Below are 22345 nucleotides of genomic sequence, written 5' to 3'. Positions count from 1 at the left end.
TGCAAGGGGTTCGTAAATACACTGTTTAGTGAGGTTGTTCTACAGATCCTTTAGGGACCTTCCTGTTCCTTTAGAAGAAAAATCTTCTCTTCTTCGTAAGAGACAAACTACAGGATGAACTACTAAAAGTTCCAAAAGCTTGTGTTACACTGGCTATTGCTTTTCTTGCTGTTCTTTTTCCTTTGTTCCTGGTCCTAAAAGCAGTGCCCTGGTGTCAGTGGGTGCGAGGCTGGGGTGCAGGGAGGGATGCGCTGCTCTGCCGGCCTCGTGCCCTCCAGCTGCATTCTTGAGGGCCAGCTAAGAGGCCAGAGAGTGCCATCTATTCTTAGGACTATGGGCTCCATTCATTTCTTTTTGAAAGAAAAAAAATTGTTTGGTGCATAGCACTTCTCATTTTTCTGTAAAGAGAAATGTGAACACTCTCCCTGCAATTAATGAAGTCATTTTTCTACTGTTTTGAGAACTGAAGTTTGTCACTGCAGTTGCATACTCCTCATATTGTGAATGGCAGTCTCAGTATCTGCTCGCTGTGAAGCTGGCCAGGAGTTCCACGTGGGGTCACCTCATCCTCGTGGCTGTAGATGCCTGACACAGAGTCTGACCAGACCAGCAGTGAGGGTAAGGTATGGCAGCATGCAGATGAGCTTCCAGCTTAGAAAGCATCTAAAATACATGCTTGTTTCTCTCTTGAGTAGCATGGATAGCAAGGATTGCCTAGAATTACAAGATCTTCTCAGATACTTTGGTGCTCATTTAGTTGCTTTATATTCCTTCCAATTTTTGGCTTTCTAGATCCATAGCTTTGTGTTACAAAGCAAGTGGGCACCTAGAAAAGCAGCTGAGTGCAAGAAATATTTGGTTTAGTTTATCCTGCTAGAAGGTTGAGAGAGAAAGAGGTACTATTATCACCAATACGACCTGACAATATCAACTATCAGTAAGGAACTGAAGCTCTCTTTGGTATTTTAACATCCCAGGGAAAAGGAAACGAAGCAGCATGCTTGTGCAGGACTGGCAGTAAAGAACAAGCAGGATATAGGAGCTCACTGACAACAGCGTATATTCTAAAGTCAACTGATCTGGTACGCAGGGAGATTTAACTGGTGTAGAAAATAAACAGTTCAGCTTATGATCTTTAACAGAGGTTTTCATTTGTTTGTTTTTGTGTTTGGCTGCTTTGTTGGGTTGTTGGTTGGTTTTGTTTGATTGTTTGTTTGTTTATAAAACCAGAAGAAGTTGAAGCAGAGCCTCTGTATTCTTGTAAAGCATTTTTTCTCCTCTTACCTTCTTCTTAGGACTTGCTGGTACTGCAAAATTGACCTTACATCTGTTTGGTGAGTTCCTACTGCTCCAAACAGAAAGGTATCTGGTATTCATATATCTGCTGTTTTTGTTCTGAAAGTACACATTTTCTTTTTGGACTGTTTTAGGAGAGGGACCTGGTTACCCTTATTTTTATTCCCCATCTACACAAAGCTTTCAGGTAACTGCATGAAGCTTTAGAAACCCAAGGAGTTCTACATGACAGATGCAGGATGCCTGCCCTGCTGTATAGCCATCATCCTCTTTCAGATCTTGTCACTTTTTTCATGGCAGGAGGAATCTCCAGATTTGTAATGTTCAGTCTTAGCAGTCTGATAATGCTGTTACAATTTCTTTTCCTCTGCTGAAACCCAGCACTGTGCCTTTCCTGGCTGCTTCCTGTGGGAGCTCCCACTCCCCCGATGCCGGCTGGGCTTCTTTGCGTCACACGCTGTTCTCTGGGACCCTCCCCAAGTAATAAATAGGCTCAGGGTAACAGTGAGGCTTCTGTCCCCATGTAAGTGCAAGCCTATAAGCTTCCTTTAAACTTTAAACGTTTCATTGTTGGAAAGCTTTCAGATGTTCACAGGATAAGGGGTCTTTATATATAGCTGGCATTGCGTGGTAAAAGATTGCTTTATGTATTTTAAGTTTAAGATGTGCAGTTCCTTTTTAAACTCAGCATGCAGGAGGTATTTTTTTCTTCTTGTGCTCAATGTTGCTTTCAGAGGGTTTTTAAATGGTTATTCTTTTTTTACATTTATAAGATAAAAAAAAACCCCTAAGGGAGAAATATAAGGAAAATGCACTTCAGATAAAACCAAGCATACATGATTCCATGCATTTGTTCAGACATGTCAGCAGCCTCCTGCAGAGCTGAGTCCTCAACCTGCCCGATTAGGGGCACTCCAGGCTTTGCTACAATAGGGCCAGAGGAACTCACTATTGACTGGGTTAATTCTTGACCTGAAACCTATTTCCTACAGTGTGTAGCATAATAAACACTAACTACATTAGAACACTTGAAAAAAGAAGAGTATTGCTTGGCACGGTAGCCAACATTTTCTATACAAAGTGGATCCAGCTCATTTATGGATTACACACCCTGATCCAACCCTGTTCATTTGTAAACTTCTCTCCAATATGAAAGTCATTTTCTTACCAATTGTTACCAAGTTAAGATAGCCCTTCAACTAGAGATGGGTGGATCTTCTTGAGGTTTGAAAAGGCAGCAACAAAGGCATGTTTCATTTTGTCTCTGAGTATCACAAACTGAATTGCATCTACTAGAATCCATCTGAAAAATACTTAAGGCTATTTATGACTTCAGCCAGTTGCTTCCTCCAGCTGGGTCAAGCTTGCGTGCAAGCTATAACACCTTCAGTATGTACCAGACCAGAATCCTCCTGACTGTGCATTTAAATCATGGCTTTATCTGTTTTATTTGACAGTAAATTATTTTTGCTTTAATGGAAAGCAGTTTTTTTTGTGGGCTCTTGTCTAGAATTGTTCACCACGGACTTGATCCAAAGATCCTGGAAGTTGGTGGGTCTTAATAGAGTTTGGCATGTAAGCTTGGATTAAAAAAGTGGTTACTGTGTCTACTGTCAGTGATTTCTCATTTGCCAGTGAGACTTAACTTTGATCCCAGTCTGAACTGACAAAAACATATTTGGAAATGGATGAGGATAAACAGGGTTTGGCTTTAAAGCAGGCAAGGTGAGGAAACCAAGCATGCTGGTAATGGGATTCTCCTTACCACAATGTCATTCACAAAAGGCTTTTCTCTGGACAAAAAAGCAACTTTTACACAAAAATGAGTAAGATCACCACTAGTATGTGTGCAGTGCTGAGGGGGAGGGGGGAATGGGTTGTTGGGTTTTTTTCAGTAAAAAAATTCCTATTTGTTGAAGCTGGTGCTGCTTACAGGAAATGGCTGTTCTTGGCAGACAGTGAGCGTGATTATCTCCCAAGACTGTTTTTGTGGTGGTTGTTTGTTGTTGGGTTTTTTTTTTAGACAATTCAAATAGAGTCTCTTCTTTGAGATTCAGACCAATTTCTCACATCCATTTGTTTCTAAGTATTTTATGCCTTGCCATTTAGGAGAAGGTGCTTGGGCAGCTTTCATTTGGACACCACTCCTGCCTTGGCAGTGACACAGGTGTTGTAGCTTGGGGTGATCCTGTTGTAAGCATTTTGGGCTGGGATGGGTAGCAATCTGCAGCAACTGGCAGGAAGCTCACGTTGCTAAAATGTTCCATTCATTGTGCTCTAAAACAGGCTCGTTTCACTTTTGCTTTTAGATGACAAGTGGAAGGGGAGTTCAGTTGTTAGTTTCATCAGAAAAGATTTTCATCTTCAACACTTTTCCTGCATCATTTCTTCTTCCCTCCCCACTCTTCCACTGGCTGTGGTAACAAACCTAAACTTTTACCATATTCCATTCAGTTGGTGCTAGCAGCTTTTTCAATATTAGGTTGTACCTCTGTACCCTCTTGCCAGCCCTTCATAGTGAAGCAAATTGATGCATTTTATGGTAAATGCTTTCTGTTAAAAGAACTAATTGCAAAAGCGGCCTTTTCCAGAAGATGCGTACTGTTCAGTGAACACTCACATGGTTACTTCTAGCTTTTCGTTTTTTCCAAGCAGAGCGGAGAAAAGCTCTCCTCCATTAGTAATTCTGATCAGGCAAAGCTTTTGTTGCCTCTTCTATTTATTATACTAATTACATAAATAAATAAATAAATAAATAGTGCATCTCAAAGCCTGCATTCATTTCTTTGCACCTCCTATGCTGTATTCTCCAAAGCCAGTAAAGTCAGTCTCACTTTTCTGAGAAGTGGTTGTCAAATTTTGGAGAAAAGTAGTAGTATTCAAAGACCTCAAGGAAGAGAACTATTCCTTCTACATAGGTAGAAGGAAGATCATTTCTCCATAGGGAATTATTAAACCTGTCTCTTGGTGCAGAAGGAAATAATGAGCTAATCTGAAGCTGAGGTGCTATCGGTCTGTTTCAAACCCGGCTCGTCTCCTAAGTTTCCAAGATTTCTGCATGCAGATGCTGTCCAATTAGTTGGAAGGCAGAAGTAGTCTCTTGACTTGATTTTGCTTTCCAGGCCAAATGCCTGGAAGCTAGGGAGGGAAATGGATGGCACTGGAATAATAACCACCTTCCCCATGTCTGAGCAAAGCAGTTAAGACCCATCTTTTTTTCAGTGTTTTCATGAGTTCTGCCAAGCTGTACAATAGATGTTGGGGAAGGAGGAGGAGTTGTGTTTTTTCCTTTATTCATTGGTTTATCCAGGCTATTTGGTTTTCATTTCTTTTTTTTTTTCAATCACTGAACTAAGAAAGCAAGCAAGGAAGACGATATTTTGTTTTGCAGTTGTGTGATTAAAAATGCCTACTCCTACAGTCTTGCACAAAAGTCTCTTCTGAAGTTTCTACATTCTTTTATTCTGTGCGTTCCCCACCCTGAACTCTCCACCCAAAATGACATTTCAGCCTTATGAAATTTGAGGTCTGCTCTCTAACCAAGATTTAGAACAGTGTAGCCCAGTGACCATAATTTAAATAAGACTTCTTGGGTTGTTCCTGAAGAATGACTTTATTTTCCTAGCTGCTTTTCTTGTAACAAGGACCAGTAAAAGTAACGTGAGCTGAGAAACCTCTCCCCTTTGTTTCCTGCACAGTGCTTACAGCATCCTTCAGGAAAGTCAGTGCTGCAAAGATCTGCTGCTGCTGCAGCTGAGACAAGTTTTCTCCATCAATAATGCAGGCCCCTAAGTCATCTGTGTATAGTTGTAAAGTTACTCATTCAGCATTAATTTTACAGATGCCTCTCTCGTGGAAAATTCAGCTCTGTTCTTGGGAGGGAATGGGAGTGTTTCTGAAAGCAGTTCAAGTTCAGTCTGACCTCACCAGTTTGGACACACTGAAATGCATGTCCTTCTCCATTTGTTGCACAGTTATCATTCCCAGAGCCGAATACCAGCAAAATCACAGCTCCTCCATCTTCTAGGGACTTGCAAAATAAATGTTTTAACATCATTGTCAGACTGTGCTCCATGAGCTGTTCTTTCAAAGATTTCGCCTCGAGGAAAAATAAGAAGTAGCTGTCATTTGAAATTTACTCAGCGTTGGCTAAATGATGGCATTTGTCACTTCTGCTCTCCTTGTTGTTCAGACTGGCCCTCACGTGTGTCAAAGTGGATACTGCATTTTGTTAGTTCTTCTCCCTCTTTGTTCTCTTAGAGAACAGGAGGCAATTAATATGGTCTAAAAATGTAACATGGCACAATCTCTCCCCCCCCACCTTTTTTTTTTTTTTTCCTTTGTGTAGCATTCCAACACAAAGGCTGTCGAGAGCATTATGTGCATCACATTTTGAAAACATGTTGGTAAGGCAAACTCACTAGGGGACCCCAGGTTGACCAATTCTTTGGGACTTGATCTAAAATAATTGGCACGTTTGCTTTACGCCGCAGCTCATTTCATGCTGTTGACCTTGTATCCTCAGTGTCTGAAGAGCTGTCATGGCAGTGACATGTGTCTGAGCAGTCTGAAGGAATCCGGCAATTATTTTAATATTTTGCATAATACTGGTGGAATGTAATAATCAGTTGTGAGGGATCAAATCCAATTACCTCACTCCCTAAAAGTGGAAATCTGGTGATAAACGCTAGCGGAGTGAGAAAGAAGTGTAACAATTTGTGACATTCTAGTCACTAATTTTTTTCTTTCCCTTTCTCTTTTTTTTTGCAGGGCACGTTTTCGAGCCATTTTTGAGGAGATGTGGTGAATGTCAACTTGCTCTCTTGGGGGGGAAATTCTGGTAAGTGGTGCAGTCTTGATCAGTTTTTGCTCTCAGTGATAATTTCAGAAAGATTGTGTTAGCTTCTATCTCAGTTTATTTTTTCTTTTACATGATGGGAAATGCAGCTCACAAAGCTGTAGTTGATTACATGTATTTTTCTTCCTCTGGTATGGAGACGCACAGTATGAGAAGCACTGACAGAAAGCAGCGTGCTGGGCCTCAAGGCAAGGAATGCAGCTTCATTTACTCCTGTGGCATCTGCTTATTATGTTTGTAGCTGTTACATTCAGCTAAGGAGTGGCTGAAAACTAGTAGAAGAAACCCAAAGCCTAATTGAAAAACAAGGGAAACAAAAAGCATTCTAGAGATAAGAAACGTGAGGAGCCGCAATAATGCAGAGGGAGCAGTGGGGATGTCTGGTCAGTGTTAAATCTTTCCATCCAATCTCATACCCTCCACATGGAGCTAGGAGGATTTGCTCATTACTATGACATGAGGAGGTAGTCAGTGCTCCTGTGTGATGCACCAGTTTTCCCATTCCTTGTTTCCATTTCTTGTGACAAGCTTTGTTGCTACTGATAGTTCTGTGCATGTTTCCAAAGACAACAGCTTCCTACAGGTGAGAGTGTGATATGTATACAGCATAGCTGTGTTCCTGAGTTATGCCACTGTGAGAAGAAGGGAGGCATCAAAGAATGGAAGATAATTAGTGACATGCCCCAACTGGAGGGAAGTAATCCTGAGAAAACTCTGTAGTTTTCTCAACCAGGGGGGAGAAAAAAAATGGGGATTTATGAATGGTAAATCCTGTCTGACAAACCTGATTTCATTCTATGATAAGGTGACCCATTTAGTGGATGAAGATAAGGCTGTCAATGTGGTCTACCTGGATTTCAGTAAGGCCTTTGACACTGTCCCCCATAACATTCTCATGGGGAAGCTGGCTGCCATGGTTTGGATGGATGCATGCTCCGCTGGGTGATGCACTGGCTGGATGGCTGGGCACAGAGAGTTGTGGTCAATGGAGTTAAATCCAGTTCACGGCCAGTCATGAGCCGCGTCCCCCAGGGCTCAATGCTGGGGCCACTTCTATTTAACATCTTTATTAATGATCTTGATGAGTGGATTGAGTGCACCCTCAGTAAGTTTGCAGACAACACCAAGTTGGGAGGGAGTGCTAGTCCTCCTGAGGGGAGAAAGGCACTACAGAGGGACCTGGATAGACTGGATCAGTGGGCCAAGGCAAACTGTATGAGTTTCAATAGGGCCAAGCGTCAGGTCCTGCATTTTGATCACAGCAACCCCAGGCAACTCTACAGGCTTGGGGAGGAGTGTGTGGAAAGCTGCCTGACAGAAAGAGACCTTGGTGTACTTATGAACAGTCAGCTGAATATGAGCCAGCAGTGTGCCCAGGTGGCCAAGAAGGCCAATGCATCCTGGCTTGTGTCAGGAGTGGTGTGGTGAGCAGGACTAGGGAAGTCATCCTGCCCCTGTACTCGGCATAGATGAAGCCTCACCTTGAGTACCGTGTTTTTTGGGCACCTCGATACAGAAAGGACATTGAGGTGCTGGAGTAGGTTCAAAGAAGGGCAACAAGGCTTGTGAAGGTCTTGGAGAATATGCCTTATGAGGAGAGACTGAGGGAACTGGGGCTGTTTATTCTGTGGAAAAGGAGGCTGCTCTCTTCCAATATCTGAAAGGTGCTTACAGTGAGAGCGGGGTTGCTCTCTTTTCACTGGTGACAGGTGACAGAACGATGGGAAATGGCCTCAGGTTGTGCCAGGGTAAGTTTAGATTGGATATCAGGAAAAACTTCTTTACAGAAAGGGTTGTTATGCGTTGGAATGGGCTCCCCAGGGAGACGTTTGAGTCACCATCCCAGGATGTGTTTAAAAACTGTTTGGATGTGGTACTCAGGGGCATGTTTTAGCAGAGAGTTGTTACAGTTAGGGTAGTATGGTTAGGTTGTGGTTGGTCTTAAGGTATTTTCCAACCTGAGTGATTCTTTGATTCTATGATTCTCTTTTTCTGCAGTGAAATCAAAAAAATAATTATCCCAGCAACAAGCAAAAACAAAACAAAACAGCAGATCCCCTGTGGTTTGTAGACTTACCTTGCTTTTTACCCTCTCAGTGTATGCAGCTGTGGCTGGTACCTGTTGATCACTTGTACACTTGGAAAAAAACTACTAGCGGAAGTTTGTGTCCCTTTTTTCCCTTGTCCAAGAGGAGTGTTGGACTAGAATTTTTTCTTCAGCCAATGTGTGCAGATTGCAAATGAAAACCACCTTATTCTCCATTGGCAAAGGACTTCAGGGTAAGACAGCCTGCAGGGGTAGAAAACCTAAAATCAAAGACTGGCTTTATGAGAACACTTGTTCCTTTCTGCCATTTAAAAAAGAAATAACGGATGTTACGTCATACAGAAGAATCTGGATTAGCTAGCAGATATTTAAATGTAGATCATTTAGCCTTCTGCAGAAAGTATAGTCTTAAAGTGAAGAAAAAATGATTAATATGAAAGAAAGAAAGAAAGAAAGAAAGAAAGAAAGAAAGAAAGAAAGAAAGAAAGAAAGAAAGAAAGAAAGAAAGAAAGAAAGAAAGAAAGAAAGAAAGAAAGAAAGAAAGAAAGAAAGAAAGAAAGAAAGAAAGAAAGAAAGGAAGGAAGAAAGGAAGGAAGAAAGGAAGAAAGGAAGAAAGGAAGAAAGGAAGAAAGGAAGAAAGGAAGAAAGGAAGAAAGGAAGAAAGGAAGGAAGAAAGGAAGGAAGGAAGGAAGGAAGGAAGGAAGGAAGGAAGAAAGGAAGAAAGGAAGAAAGGAAGAAAGGAAGGAAGAAAGGAAGAAAGGAAGAAAGGAAGAAAGGAAGAAAGGAAGAAAGGAAGAAAGGAAGAAAGGAAGAAAGAAAGAAAGAAAGAAAGAAAGAAAGAAAGAAAGAAAGAAAGAAAGAAAGAAAGAAAGAAAGAAAGAAAGAAAGAAAGAAAGAAAGAAAGAAAAGAAAGAAAAGAAAGAAAGAAAGAAAGAAAGAAAGAAAGAAAGAAAGAAAGAAAGAAAGAAAGAAAGAAAGAAAGAAAGAAAGAAAGAAAGAAAGAAAGAAAGAAAGAAAGAAAGAGAAAAAGTCTGCCAAATGCTTGAAAAGTCTTGTACAGCTATACCTGGGTCAACCACGCTAAATAATTTTCTCTCTGCTTGTATGCCCAAAGATGAGCTGTAGACCAGCTGCATGAACTCGCAGTGCATAAGATTTTGTGCTGATTTCTGTTGCTGCAGGAGGAGATCTATATCTAGTTTGCTTTTTGTGGTAGCTACTTTGGTACTGTAAGTTATCTGATGTCTTTACATATTGGGTGATCTTTGTGTGATGTGACTGTAGTGCTCACAGGTCAAGGAGCACCATCATAATGCAAAAACAGTGTCGTTGTGTAACACAAAGGAAAATAAGGTTATGGGCAGACATGGTAGTGTGATGGTTGTGTTTAAATTTCCCTTCGAAGTTGCATCAGTGATCTAGGCCCAATGAAAGAACATAGTTTGAGAGCAGCAAGAGGGAAGAGATATAAGAAACGTGTTTATCAAAACAAGAGTAATTTTGGTTGGAAGGAACTGTTGCATGCCATCTTGCCCCCTTGAAGCAGATTCTATTAGATCAGGTTGGTCGGGGCCTTGATTTTCAAAATTCAGGAGGACTCCAAAGGTGGAGGCCCCTCTGGGCACCTTTTCTAATGTCTGACCATCCTCAGAGTGAAAATGTGCTTCCGTGTTGCTTCACATTGTTATCATTCACTCACTGTTGATCAGTGTGCAGCTTGCATCTTCTCTTCCTGTGAGAGAGGAGTTTTGCTGAAGAACCTTTCAGCCCCAGATCAGGGAAGCTGTATCCTGTGGTTCCAAAGGAATAAGGTGTCACATGGATGCAGTAGACTTGTTAGTGGGAGTAAAAATACAATCTGGTTCGTTGAGGATCTACTCACACAGTGTTGTTCAACCTTTAGTTCTTGGTCAGACTTGGGGAGCATGGCTGCTGGCTTGTCTGAATCTCAAAACCAAGGAGAAAGTGATGTTCCTGAAAACTTTTTGTTCAGAGATAGAACCCAATAAAAAGACACTGTTCTCACTGCTGAATTATATACATTCTAGAATTTCTTTGAGCCAGTTTGGAGCTCTCTTTGTGGCACTCCCTGCTTCAGGATTTTGCACAAGAATTTAATATTGTTTTCCCGAAGCCATTATAATGTGTAAACAGACTCTGCAAATTGTTTTCACAGCTGTTCCTTCCCCTCTTCCCACTTGAAACTGTTTGCATTTTGAGGAAGAATAATCAGGAATCAGTTTCTGTCTTACAGACCAGAATCCCTGGACCAGGATCTCTGAAACATCTTCCTCCCCACTGTAAGTTTGCCTATGGCAAGGAAAGAATTTTGTCTGGTCTCTGTCCCTAACCCACTGAATCCAGGAAGGTCTGAACACTATAAGAACACTTTGAATTTATCCTGACATAGTAGCTAAGCTCAGAGGCACAGAGGTCACTTACTCATCTTGGATCAAAGTCCTAGAAAGAGTCATACAGCCTCCAGCTCAAAACTTCATAGTGGATTTAGGAGCTGATCAGAGAGGTACACTTGAGTGCTTTGAGGGAAATCTTGATTAATTTAAAACTCACTCAGCTAAGCTGATAGTATCTTCCTGAGCAGTGTGAGCAGAGACCTCTTTTGATGAGATTTCTGTAAAGCGGCCTTGTGGATGTCTGAACAAACGCTGCTTGGCACTTAGGTGTTTGACCCATGTGGTACTGAACACGGTGTTTGGCAGGTGGTCACTGAGTGGCCTTCTCCTCATCATATAAAACCCTGACACAACTGCAAGGAGTCTCAAGAAGTGCAGCTGAAGTACAGAAAAGAAAACTTTGGAGTGATCTGAGTTTTAGTTTTTTCCCCTGTTCTTTGCCAGTCTGAATTCCCCTTGAAACTCAGGCCTTTTCTAAGATTTTATTTATTTATTTATTTATTTATTTATTTATTTATTTATTTATTTGCATGTGTCAGCATGGCTTATTCTGTACCATGTGGTGTTTTGTCCTTGTTCATCTAGGCTCTGTGGTTGGTTATATCATTTAAGATTTTGGATTTGAGTTGCTAAGATCTCCTCTAGCATTTTGGGGTTTGATTTTATTTTTTTTGTCCATTAAGAGCAATCAGATTCCCCTTCTCTCCTAATTAGCAGATAGTGCTTGCTTTGATTTTTAGAAATTATATTAAAACAAATTCTCAGTAACTTGATGCTTACTAAGTTTGATTATCTTTAGAAAAGTAAGACTGTTCCTGTGTGTCTGATCTCTATGGGACCATTACTGATATCTGTGACATCTACCAAAAAGAGCTATGGAATTTCTCATGGTGATTTTTCTTTCTTGTCAGGTTTCTGACAAAAAGTATTATAGACCGACTATGTGTTGTTTGCAGAGAGCTTGGAATGTGCACTCTTAGCGCAAAAACAACCCACCATAACTTTTTTGCCTTAATTCTGCCACAGCCACAAGAGGCTTTGCCAGAAGCATTAACTGATCTTTGTTATGGATGACCTGGCATGTTTTGGTCCTAATTCCAGTAGCTTTTAGTTTTCCAGAGACACTAATTTGGGCACTGATGCAACTCTTGATGTGCTTCTGTTGTGGAACTTCATTATTTCTTCCTGTGGGTTGAGGTTTATCATGCATCCTTAGGAAGGAAAGTGTGTGGAAACTCTTGAGTGTTTAAATTATGTTGGATTTTACTACGATTTGCAATGCTATGCTTGTAATTCCTTTGATTTTAGCCTGTTTCTTCTCTTCCAGTCTACTTCATCTGAAAGATGTGCATGTCAGTGTTGGGTGTGGTTAATATTAAAGCTGGTCCATAAGTTGTGTAAGGTATGCAGCTTGTCCCCTGTCCACAGAATCACAGAATCACAGAATTGTAGGGGTTGGAAGGGACCTCTAGAGATCATCAAGTCCAACCCCCCTGCCAAAGCAGGCTCCCTACACCACGTCGCACAGGTAGGCGTCCAGGCAGGTCTTGAATATCTCCAGAGAAGGAGACTCCACCACCCCCCTGGGCAGCCTGTTCCAGTGCTCCGTCACCCTCACTGTAAAGAAGTTCTTGCGCACATTTGTGTGGAACTTCCTATGCTGAAGTTTCAGCCCATTTCCCCTAGTCCTGTCCCCACGCACTACTGAAAAGAGACCAGCACTGCACTTCTCCAGACCAAACTGGGTTGAATCTAGCCTGCTGTCGTAATATATGGGAAGTGTTGTCACACTTGTGTGCAAGATAACTCCACTCAGAGACACTGCAGCTCAGCCTCTCTCATGCATTCTTCTGTTTTCCAAAGTCTCACTCTCAAGTCTCATGCAGTCACAGAATCATTAAGATTGAAAAAGACCTCTGAGATCACCTAGTCAGGTCCTCCCCACCGTGTCCACTAGCCATATCCCTCAGTGCCACATCTCCATGTTTCTTGAACACCTCCAGGGACAGTGACTCCACCACTTCCCTGGACAGCCTGTGCCACTGCCTCACTACTCTTTCTGAGAAGAAACTGTTCCTAATATTCAACACAAACCACCCCCTGTGTAACGTAAGGCCATTCCCTCATGTCCTTCAGTTTATCTGTTGGGTTTTTTGGGGGGCTGAAGTTGAGACAGTCCAAATAAGATTGATCTGTAGGCCACTTGTCTGGAGGAACCTTCTGCCATATCCTAGAGATTAGGAAGTACTGGTAAGACAGCAATAGGAGTAAAGTGTTGCATGGCTTTCTGAGCTGGCTCAGTGACAGAGATCTTTGAATCATAATGTTACAGTATCTTGAAGATTCATGATGGGATTTTGCAAGTGATAAACTGTTTTGTTTGCTTTTTTAAAATTCAAGATAACAAACTCTCCAAACGTTCTGCTGAAAGAAGAGCATTAAATTTGCAAGTTCACATGTTTGCTTTAGGGAATGTTGCATCAACTTTGCTCTTTTCTGTGCGTGCTTCAGGGTATTTTTGTCACTGTTCACTTGATACAAAAACTCCTGTTCCATCACATTTGCCTGTTCTTACACCTTCCGTTCCCCTTCCTCCCCTCTGGAAAACCAAGTAAAAATGGTTGTGTAATGTACCATGGGGTCACTGCCATCCAGCTTGTCGGTGGTTGGATTCTATCGGATTCATATAAAGAGCAGATTTGCACCTGTTCTCATATCCAGCTCTGATTTCTTCATTATTGAAGTGTAGGTCCAGCTTACAGCAGGATAGTCCCACCGACCTGGTAGCAGAACTGTACAGTTTATCTCCAGGGAATGCAGTTGCTAGGAAGTGTCACCTCTTCAGTGAGCCCATGCAAATGGAGATTTATTTCTTCAAGGGTCAGTAATTCATTAGTTGTTTTTTTTTTCAGAGGTTGGTAGTTTGGTCATGTTTAGGAGTTTTGTGTGGACATCAAAATACTAAGATTTTGCCTTGCCAGCATACAAGCTTTTCCTCACAAAAAACCTCTCAAGCTGTTCAAGGGCTGACCAGAGGCTTTTAGCATGGACAAATCACTCCAATTTCCCATGTCTTGTTTCAGAACTAGCTTGAAAAATTTGGGCTGAAGTCATGCCAAAAATCCAAAATGGCAACAAAGAAAGGAAAAAATCTCACAGCAAACATCCAGCATGGAGAAGACTGCCAAAGCTGGAAGCTGTTTGTGCCAAGTTTATAATCAGGCAGCAACGGGGTCTTAGTAGGTAACGTCACCACCACACAGCAATCTGTGGGAGAGGCAGGGAGTGGGATCTGCATGGTGTGTTGTGCAGTGCAGTGTGTGGACTGGGCACAGGATTACAGGGACCAGAGAGTGTGATTTCTGGGCAGCAGATAAGGCAGTAGCTGTGAGACTGCCTGTTGCAAAACTAAATATATCTATAGATAGAGCCTAAGTTGAGTTGGATAGGATTAAATTTCCCCTTCCTGACACAAGTGTGCTGTTTTACAATACAGCCAATGTCAACTTATTTTTAGGGTTTATTTTCTGAAATCTAGGAGGAAGGGGGCCATTAATGTAATTCTCTCGACGTTAATTCTGTCTCATCAATACTCCATGGATTTAATAGATTTTGGGACTAAAATCATTTGGGAGATTGTTTTATCAGTCAAGCATGTCAGCAGCTGCTGAAGCTAAATGGAGGACAGAAAACATAGGGGTGTAATGTATGGTGCTGAAGTATCCAGAAGGTATAATTACTATGGGGCTTGTTTCTGTGTGCCTTTTGCAATACTTTGCATAGAGGCAATTTACCTCTTCAGTAAGTGGTCCCAAGACATAAGTGTCTGTTACCACCTCACAGCTTACTCACGCTGCTGCAGTTTTTCATCTCCCTCTTGTTTAAATGTTTCTGTGGCATGGACACAATGAAACTACATGTGAAAGAGCATGAAGAAGAGGTGAGATCTCACTGTAGGTTACTGTAGCTGAGTATTTTTGCACATTGAGTTATTTATATTAATCAGTTTGCTGAGCTACAAAGATAAAAGAAAACCTGGGAAGCAATCCAGGTGCTTGAAGGTGGGGAGACTCCAGCTCTATGTGTCACACTCCGTCAGCCATGCGGAAGGCTCTGTCAGAGCTCTCTGAGTCATCCTGCAGCATCCCTGCTGCCAGCAGCGAGCAGCACAGGGAGCTCCGGGACTCCAGGAAAGCCAGCTCCTCCCAAGGCATGTTATCAGGGAAACCACTGGTTAGAAAATACCTATTTTTAGGTAGTATCCGTGACCTGAAATTCATAACAAGATTGTGTTTATGCTGTATCATCCTGAAAACCTCGCAGCTATCAGAGGTTTCTGCCGCCTTCTAATAAAGGATGTATAGTCCTCGTGATCTTTATACCTATGCTGTGCCCACATGCAAGGAGCCATACTGCTCCTGTTGTTTTTGGGGAAGAGAGAATAATAAAAGATTCAACTGTGTAAATGTCATTTCTTCCCAGCCATCTAGTACTATGAGACAGAGAGAAGTCTGCTTTGAAATTTTCCTTCCAGCAAAAGCTTGAAAAGCCTTGAAGATTGTGTGCAGCCTTGATCATGTCATGCAGCAGCTGTAGTGAGAAACAGCTAGCAGGGTCGGTCTTTGAGGGTTTTGAATGCTGTTCAGAGAGGTGAGAATCCTGCCTTCCTGCTATTATGAGGTGGTATCTTATAATCCTGTAACAACCATACTGATGTAGGTTTTGCACTGTTGTTGTTTTTTTTTAAACTAATTGTAATCCTTGTTGAATTTAAGTTGTGCAAGAATCATACCAACCCCAAACCGGCAAATATAAGAATATAAGTGGCACGAGACTTTTTAGGTTCTTTACAAAATTACTAGTTAAAAAGCATACATATGGCTCAGATGCGACCTGAAACTTCAGTTTACTGCTTTGGTCTTTGGTTCATGAATTTTCTCATTTATGCAGTTAAGGTGCTACTTAGAGAGAAGACGGTCTGGAAAGAAACTTCAACTGCACTTTGTAAACATGAGTCATTTCTTATCTTCTTTTGTCATTTGTTACAAGTTTTGTCTTTTTTCTGTGGGAACTAACACCAGATTACAGTATAATGTACTGGAAACCCGTGGTTGCATCACAGGGTATCAGCGCCCATTGCTGCTGGGTGCTTGTTTTGGTGAGCTGTAATCGAACCATCAGTTTAGGAAAGTTTTCATTTAGCTATGGTATTTGTTAGTAGTGTATGGCATTTAGGAATTGTTCATTTTTGCCCCACAGCTAATTCCATATTATTAGGACACTAGTCTCCCTGTGCACGCCATTTACTGTCACAACATCATCCCTTTATCCCCCTTTTCTTCCCATTTACATCACTTGATGAGTTCAAACAATTTTGCTTTTTTTTTTTCATCTAAGGTGGAGGCTGAAAGAAGACCCAGTAGGTGAAATTCCGCTCTATCTGTAGGGCAGGATATCTCCAAATATATCTGTAGACAGAGAAAATGTAGAGACTAGCAGCTGATAGATCCTGTACATTTCTCATTGTTTTCTACCATGGTGGTCATGCCAAATCTGTCAAAACACAGAGAAACCAGTCTGTATATGATGGAAGTTGCTTTTTTGTTGTTGTTCCCTCGGAACATCATGCAACATCCACAGCCCTATTTTTAAGGCATCCCTGATAACCATTTTGTTACATGCTACATATCTTTGCAGGAGCCCAAGATTATTACATTTGCTTTTTAAAAAGTTTTGCTCTTGAGTTTTGCCCTTTAAATTACTATAATTACATAGGGAGGCCTAGTTTGAGTCTAACCATCAGTTGTCCTGTATGTCATTAGAAGTTGTTAGGGGATCAGCATGCACAGCTGTAAATGACAGGCTATATCTTCCTTGTCTTTTCTGAATTAGACTGTCTATAAGGGCAAGTGCTTCAGAAGAGAGAGAGCACTGTTCTAAACTGACACAGCAGAAGGAAATCTATGGCCACTTCATGTGGCTCATGCCCAGTCAAAGATCTAACATCCTGCCTGCAATCTCTCCTGAAGCAATGTCTACATGCTCTACATCCCACCTTGAAGGCATCCCAGCAGGCAAGTGTTGGACAGGGCTCTGGGTCACAGGGACTCAGCTTCCCAGCAGGGATGTCAAAGCCCCTAGCCATGCACAGGTGGGTATGCTTGGGAAGAACTCACTCCCAGGGAAATCTCAGTCTTTGCCTTTCCCATCCAGCTCAGGTCTCCACATTTGCAACTGCCTTTAGTTGTGCTTTTATGCAAGTGAGATTTGGGTGAATTTATGTAAGAATTCAGTTTTAAACTTTAGGGGAAATGAGGACTGTTAATCCTGTGTTACCAGACCACTTTTACACTTTCAAGGTGCCAGAAATCAAAAGAAATGTGTGTTTTCCCTTTAAGGCGTATATTAGAGGCATCACTGAAAGTCCCATGTGCTGCAGGGGACATAAAAAAAAGCACAGTGGTTTCTGTTTCTGTATTAAATATTTCCCTAGCTGTACTTTAGATTAAAAAAAAATAAAATGAATTCCTAAGCCATGACTTTTAACCACCTCTTGTTCTCTAGGAAAGCTCCTCATAGACAATGAGAGACCAATACCAGGCAAGCCTACTGACTTGGTACAGCAAGAGTTGTAAGGGTGCCGCTATGTAGAGAATTTTTGCATCAAATTATCACTACTGCTTCCACTTCCACTGCAACCAGCAATTCTCATGGTATTTATTTTTCCTGGAATGTTTATCTTCTATTGGATTATAACAAGAAATATATTCAGGGTCTTGCTCTCTTCTTTTTCTTTTGTATCCCTTATGTCCGAGATATATTCCAGAAGCTTTCTGGTGTAGCTTTAGGTTCTTCTGGGTTGCAGATGCTTCTACATGTCACCTAGACAGGAACTCTCCTTATTTAAAATTAAATAAAATAAAAATCAACACAAAACTCTTTTCAGTTCAGTGGTGGGGCAAGAGGAAGGTGCCCTAGGCACAGCTAGTGATTAGTGGTGTTGTTTCTTCAGGTTGATAACTAGCTCTGGTGGAAATCTGTTCTTTGATGGACAGTTCTCTAATGATACTGGACAAGGAGAGCAGCAAATTTAATATGTTCTGCAACTTGATGTTGTGTGAAGCACCAGAAAACTGAAATTCTGAGATAAATCCCCTTAGAGCTCACTTTGTCTGCTCATGACTTTCCCTTTCTGGTATTTAACCAGTTTGAATCCATGTCGTCTATCCTAGACTGATCTATGTCAGTAGAGTGCTGAAGTGTGGAGGGAGCTTTTACCTTCTTTCTTTTTCTTCCTCTCTCACCCAGAACACATAAGCAAAAGAGCAGGAGATATGGAAGTTGAAATCATGGCAGTCCACACAACATGTCAAAACAGCTGTTGGTTACAGCGCTCATAGGAAGCTGTTCTCAGTCAGTTTGGCAAAACATAAACTAGCAAAGGTCCCATCAGTGTACTTCTATGGTTACTCTGTAGGCAATGCTATATATTTGTTGTGCTAATAAGTTTGACTGTAGCTTAAAAAGGTCCAGCAATCTCCAATTAAACTTTCTGTAATTTACAGAAGTAGTTTTTTCTGATGTTATGTGCAAGGGTATGGAAAAATCCAAGTCATCACAATCCACTTGTTACATTTTATAGATGTTTAAAAAAAATAATAAAAATTGAGAAACAGAATTCTTGAATGGAGCGCAGTTAAATCACTTTCAAAGGCTTTTTAAAGTGACAGATATGGCTTGCAAGTAGCAGAGACTGGTGCTGCAGATTATTTAAATCTGTGTGACATCACCAGTGGATAATTTAAAAACCCCACTTATTATGTAAATGTATTCAGTCACCAGTAGAAAGCTTATGTATGTGAGAAATCATACTTTTGTGCTCTTTAAGTCATCTCACCTGCATTCTGTTTGTTCTCGGTGAAATACAGCATCTGATTATAACTTGGAGTCTCTCCAGGGAGCTCATCTCCAAATTGCTGCCGTGATTTACAGTAACAGCCTTATGAAGCTTCTTGAACCTTTCAGAGCTTCCTGCTTCTTTGTTGGTCTTTTTAGGTCTAACATAATTTTAAATACTTCTTAGTGATTAGATTAGGCACAAGCAATTTCCTAGTAAAATTGCCTGAGCAGATCCTTTGGTAAATGGTAATAACCTTGTTGTGGCTCAATAAGGTTTGGCAGGATAATTAAAATGGGCTTCAGTGCTGCAAATAGGCATGCAGTAAAACCCTGCAGATCTGCTCAGAGCCTTGGTTGGGTTTCCGTATATGTAGGTTGGCTCATGACCATATGTCTTCTAGTTATGGCTTCCACCGCAATCTACGCATTGCTCTAGAAGATCTTAGCGTATCAGTACACTGAATGATAAAGCACTTGTACCGCTTACCCCATAACTGCTCCAACGTTAGATGGATTTGTATTGATTCGTGCCTTGAGTGTTTATGTTAAAACCTTTCTAATCCCTGAATGTTTAAGATTTTTTTTTATTATTTTTTTTTTATTTTTTTTTAGAGATAAAGGAGGGAGAGAGGAACTTAAGATTTCACACAAATCAAGAATCACCTTGTGGGGATCTTTCCAAATAAGCCTGAGATTTGTACAAAATTGACGACTGCTTTTTCACGCAGGGCCCATATTGATTTTATGCTGCATGACACATCTTGCTAGATCTCTGTGCAAAGCAACCCATGCCAGCCTCCTGACCCTTCCCTGATAACCTCATCACTTTCCAGCTGAATGTGCCCCGTCCCCCTGCAGCTATCGCCACAAACATGAATGTACCTTCCAAAATTGTTTCTTGAGCTTCATTTCACAGAGCACAGGGATAGCAGAGTGTCTCTGTCCACACACAGGCATACACATACATTTCCAACCAGCAGTCAAATTGATAAAAAATACCTCTGGGTAATTAGTACTGTGTATATAGTTAATCGATTTCAAATTAAATGCCACCGGCACTGGGAAAAGGTCATGCTAGGTTTGTTATGGCTTTGAGAAACCCACTGTTTCAGTGTGAGCTGTCTCTGGGAACATGTATTGTCTTTGTGCACTGCCTGTGACAAAAGAGGACCCATTTTGCCATTTTGCAAATGGGTCTGTCAATGTTATTATCACATTTTAACATATTTTATCTTGGTTTTACTGTGTTGATTTTAAGAAGGAAGCCCTTCAACATATAAGGAGGCAGGTTAATCTTCTTAAGCGCTGGGTAGAAACAGCCCCTCATCTCTGGCTTCCCAGGCCATCATTCTCATTATTAGACAATTCTGCCTCCTAGGCAGACAGATTACTTCATACTTTCATTCATTAATGATTTATCGGATGGCTCCTCCCCTGAAGGCTCATCCCTCCTTTCTGCACAGCCCACAGGCAGCCAGCCACGTGCAGCTGCCAGCTGGCACAGGTACAGCTGGGGCTCGAGCTGCCGGCCTGCCCTCCTTCCCAGCTGCTCCCTCACCTGCATGCTCCTCAGGCCTTCCATTGCACCAAATCCCTGAAATCCCCGTGTTCTCCTATCCTTTCTCTCCAACCTGTTTGCTTATTGTGCTCTTACTACCTGTAATTTTTTATTTTTTTTACTTATTTTTCTTAAGTGAGAGAGGTGAGGTGACCCTGTGTAAATCAGAGCTGTGCTTTTATTATGGAAATCCTTGGTGGCCCCTTCCAGAGCTCTGGGTGTTTTGGTGGCAGGGTGTGCTCCACAGTGACTTACATTTTAGTACCAGGTAGAATTAGTCAAGAAGAAGGAGCTCCAGGGAAAAAAATGAAAGAGCTTTGTCTGTGAACAGGAAGGTGTGGGTTGGCTTTAATTTCAGGTTTTGCTATCAGGTTCTTGGCACAACAGCTCTTTTGAAATCCTTTTCCAGTTGTCTGTGTGAGAGAGTGATTTTTATCACATCGCTAAAGATGAACTCTCTTCTTGTTCTCCTCTCTGCTGTCAGAAACTAGTTGTGCTCTGAGGCCTGGGAAAGGGAGTCCAAATGAAATCTCATGATGAAAGGGAAGAGGTCCAGAATTGCTTACCACTCTCCAGCTTGTCCACCGCAGGCGGGTTGTGACTGAGTACAGCGGGAGAACAAGGGTTGTAGAACAGAAGCAAAATATAATCAAGGAGAGGAAAAGGAATAAATGAAACTCCCTTGAGTCTTTTACGCAGGAATGTATACATCTTAATCTACTCTTGGCAAGTGGTGATTGATAACTAATTTTCTCTTCCCTCTCCCACACCCTCCCAGCATCTGCAGAAAGGACACGTGACAGGAATAATAAAGCTAATTATTTTAGCAGGCCACAATGGAAATTATGGATTAAAGATGCAATGGGCGCCTCAGTAGACAGAAACCGACTGTTCTGAGGATGCCTAAAATACCATCATTGTTTTGAAGAAATTCCTGAATTGTTCAAGTCCCTCCATGTATCCCTTTGGAACAACACTTTGGGTAAATCAGCATAAAAGGTGTCAGACTCAGAAGCATCTTTACTCCTACAGTTTCAGGACAGCCTGAGCCTGCTACTGAGGGAAGCTTAGGCTTTGGGGTGAGTCTGGGTCTAAATCCGACTGGAATTCTCTCTGCTCTGGGTCTCTGAGCCAGAGCGTTACACTGCTGCTGTAAGGAGAGAGCTAGAAGAGGGGAATTCAGGCTGTCACACATAATAGGTTAGCTGTTCTGTTGTGTGCTGCAGGACTAATCAATTTGAATGCCTTTGGCTTCGGACGGGAGCGAGGTGGGTGAAAACAGTAGGCGTCTGTGTTTCAGACAGGCAGGTGTCTGAAAACCAGTGTGAGCTCTGAGGGAGAAGAGGCTCTTGCTGCTCCTCAGAGGCTTCCCAGTACCAGCCAGAGCAGGCCATGAGGCTCCAGGGTGCCAAGCAGGAGGCCATGGCATGGCTGTTCACATGCAGGCTGAGAAAATAAGCCATTATGTGGTGATTCGGGACAGAACAAGGGAAACCAAGAAAAAACCTGCAAATAACTACTTATTTCAAGGAGTAGTTTGTGAGCAGAGCAGGGATTTGGGACATGGATTCCATGCATCCCCAGGCCAAGGGCATGGCTCATCAGCTACAGCGAGACTGATTCATTCCAGATTATAAATGAGGACAGCAGTTGAGTTGGAGAAGGCACTCCCAAGCATTATCAGGTGTGTCAGCACTCCTTCAGGCTCTCTCTACAAGCTGTCAAACATGCACATCAACTGAATTAAGGGTTTGTTTGCACTGGGAGATTGCCATCAGTAAAGCCAAGTATATGTTTATAACATCCTGACCACTTCATAACGATTTTCCTCACATAGGGTGCATTATTACCTTACCTGCACAGCATGCACGAAGTGTGCAAGAAGTTGGTGAAGCTTAAAGAGTTTGCACTGAATTTCCATCTAGCACTAAGTGCCTGTGGTAAACCACTGTTCACCAAGAAGCTGTTTGGTTTTTCTTTACATTTTCTTGGCTTTACCACTCGCATTAGAACATAGAAGAGCAGGAATCTGAACCATACAGTTTCCCTGCAAAATGTGTACATTACTTTTGTTACATTACTGACTTGTTGCATTTGTCTCTAGTTTTTAGAAGGAGGGAGAGGAGTTGCTAATTGAGCAAGGTATTTTTTTTCTTACATTTAAATAATGCTTCCTGTATTTTACTCTGTGCCCGTTGCTGCTTTTTCTATCACTGGGCACCACTGAGATGGTTTGCGTTGTCTTCACTGCTGCCTCTCACTGGGCATTTAAA

The 22345-nt window shown here is 41.8% G+C and overlaps 1 protein-coding gene across 2 annotated transcripts in view; it reads left to right on the top strand.

The window, feature by feature from the left end:
• The window catches only part of FYN (FYN proto-oncogene, Src family tyrosine kinase), a 130359-nt gene that overhangs the window by 47162 nt on the left and 60852 nt on the right, over positions 1-22345 (top strand). For both annotated transcript variants that reach the window (XM_072331617.1, XM_072331616.1), the window contains exon 2: positions 6067-6136. The gene's annotated coding sequence lies outside the window, so the exon portion shown is untranslated. The remainder of the gene's footprint in view (positions 1-6066; positions 6137-22345) is intronic.

This window comes from Excalfactoria chinensis, chromosome 3 (assembly GCF_039878825.1).
Source record: "Excalfactoria chinensis isolate bCotChi1 chromosome 3, bCotChi1.hap2, whole genome shotgun sequence".
Lineage (NCBI taxonomy): Eukaryota > Metazoa > Chordata > Aves > Galliformes > Phasianidae > Excalfactoria > Excalfactoria chinensis.
The sequence above is the reverse complement of the archived record's forward strand: the minus strand, read 5'-3'. Positions and strand labels throughout refer to the sequence as shown.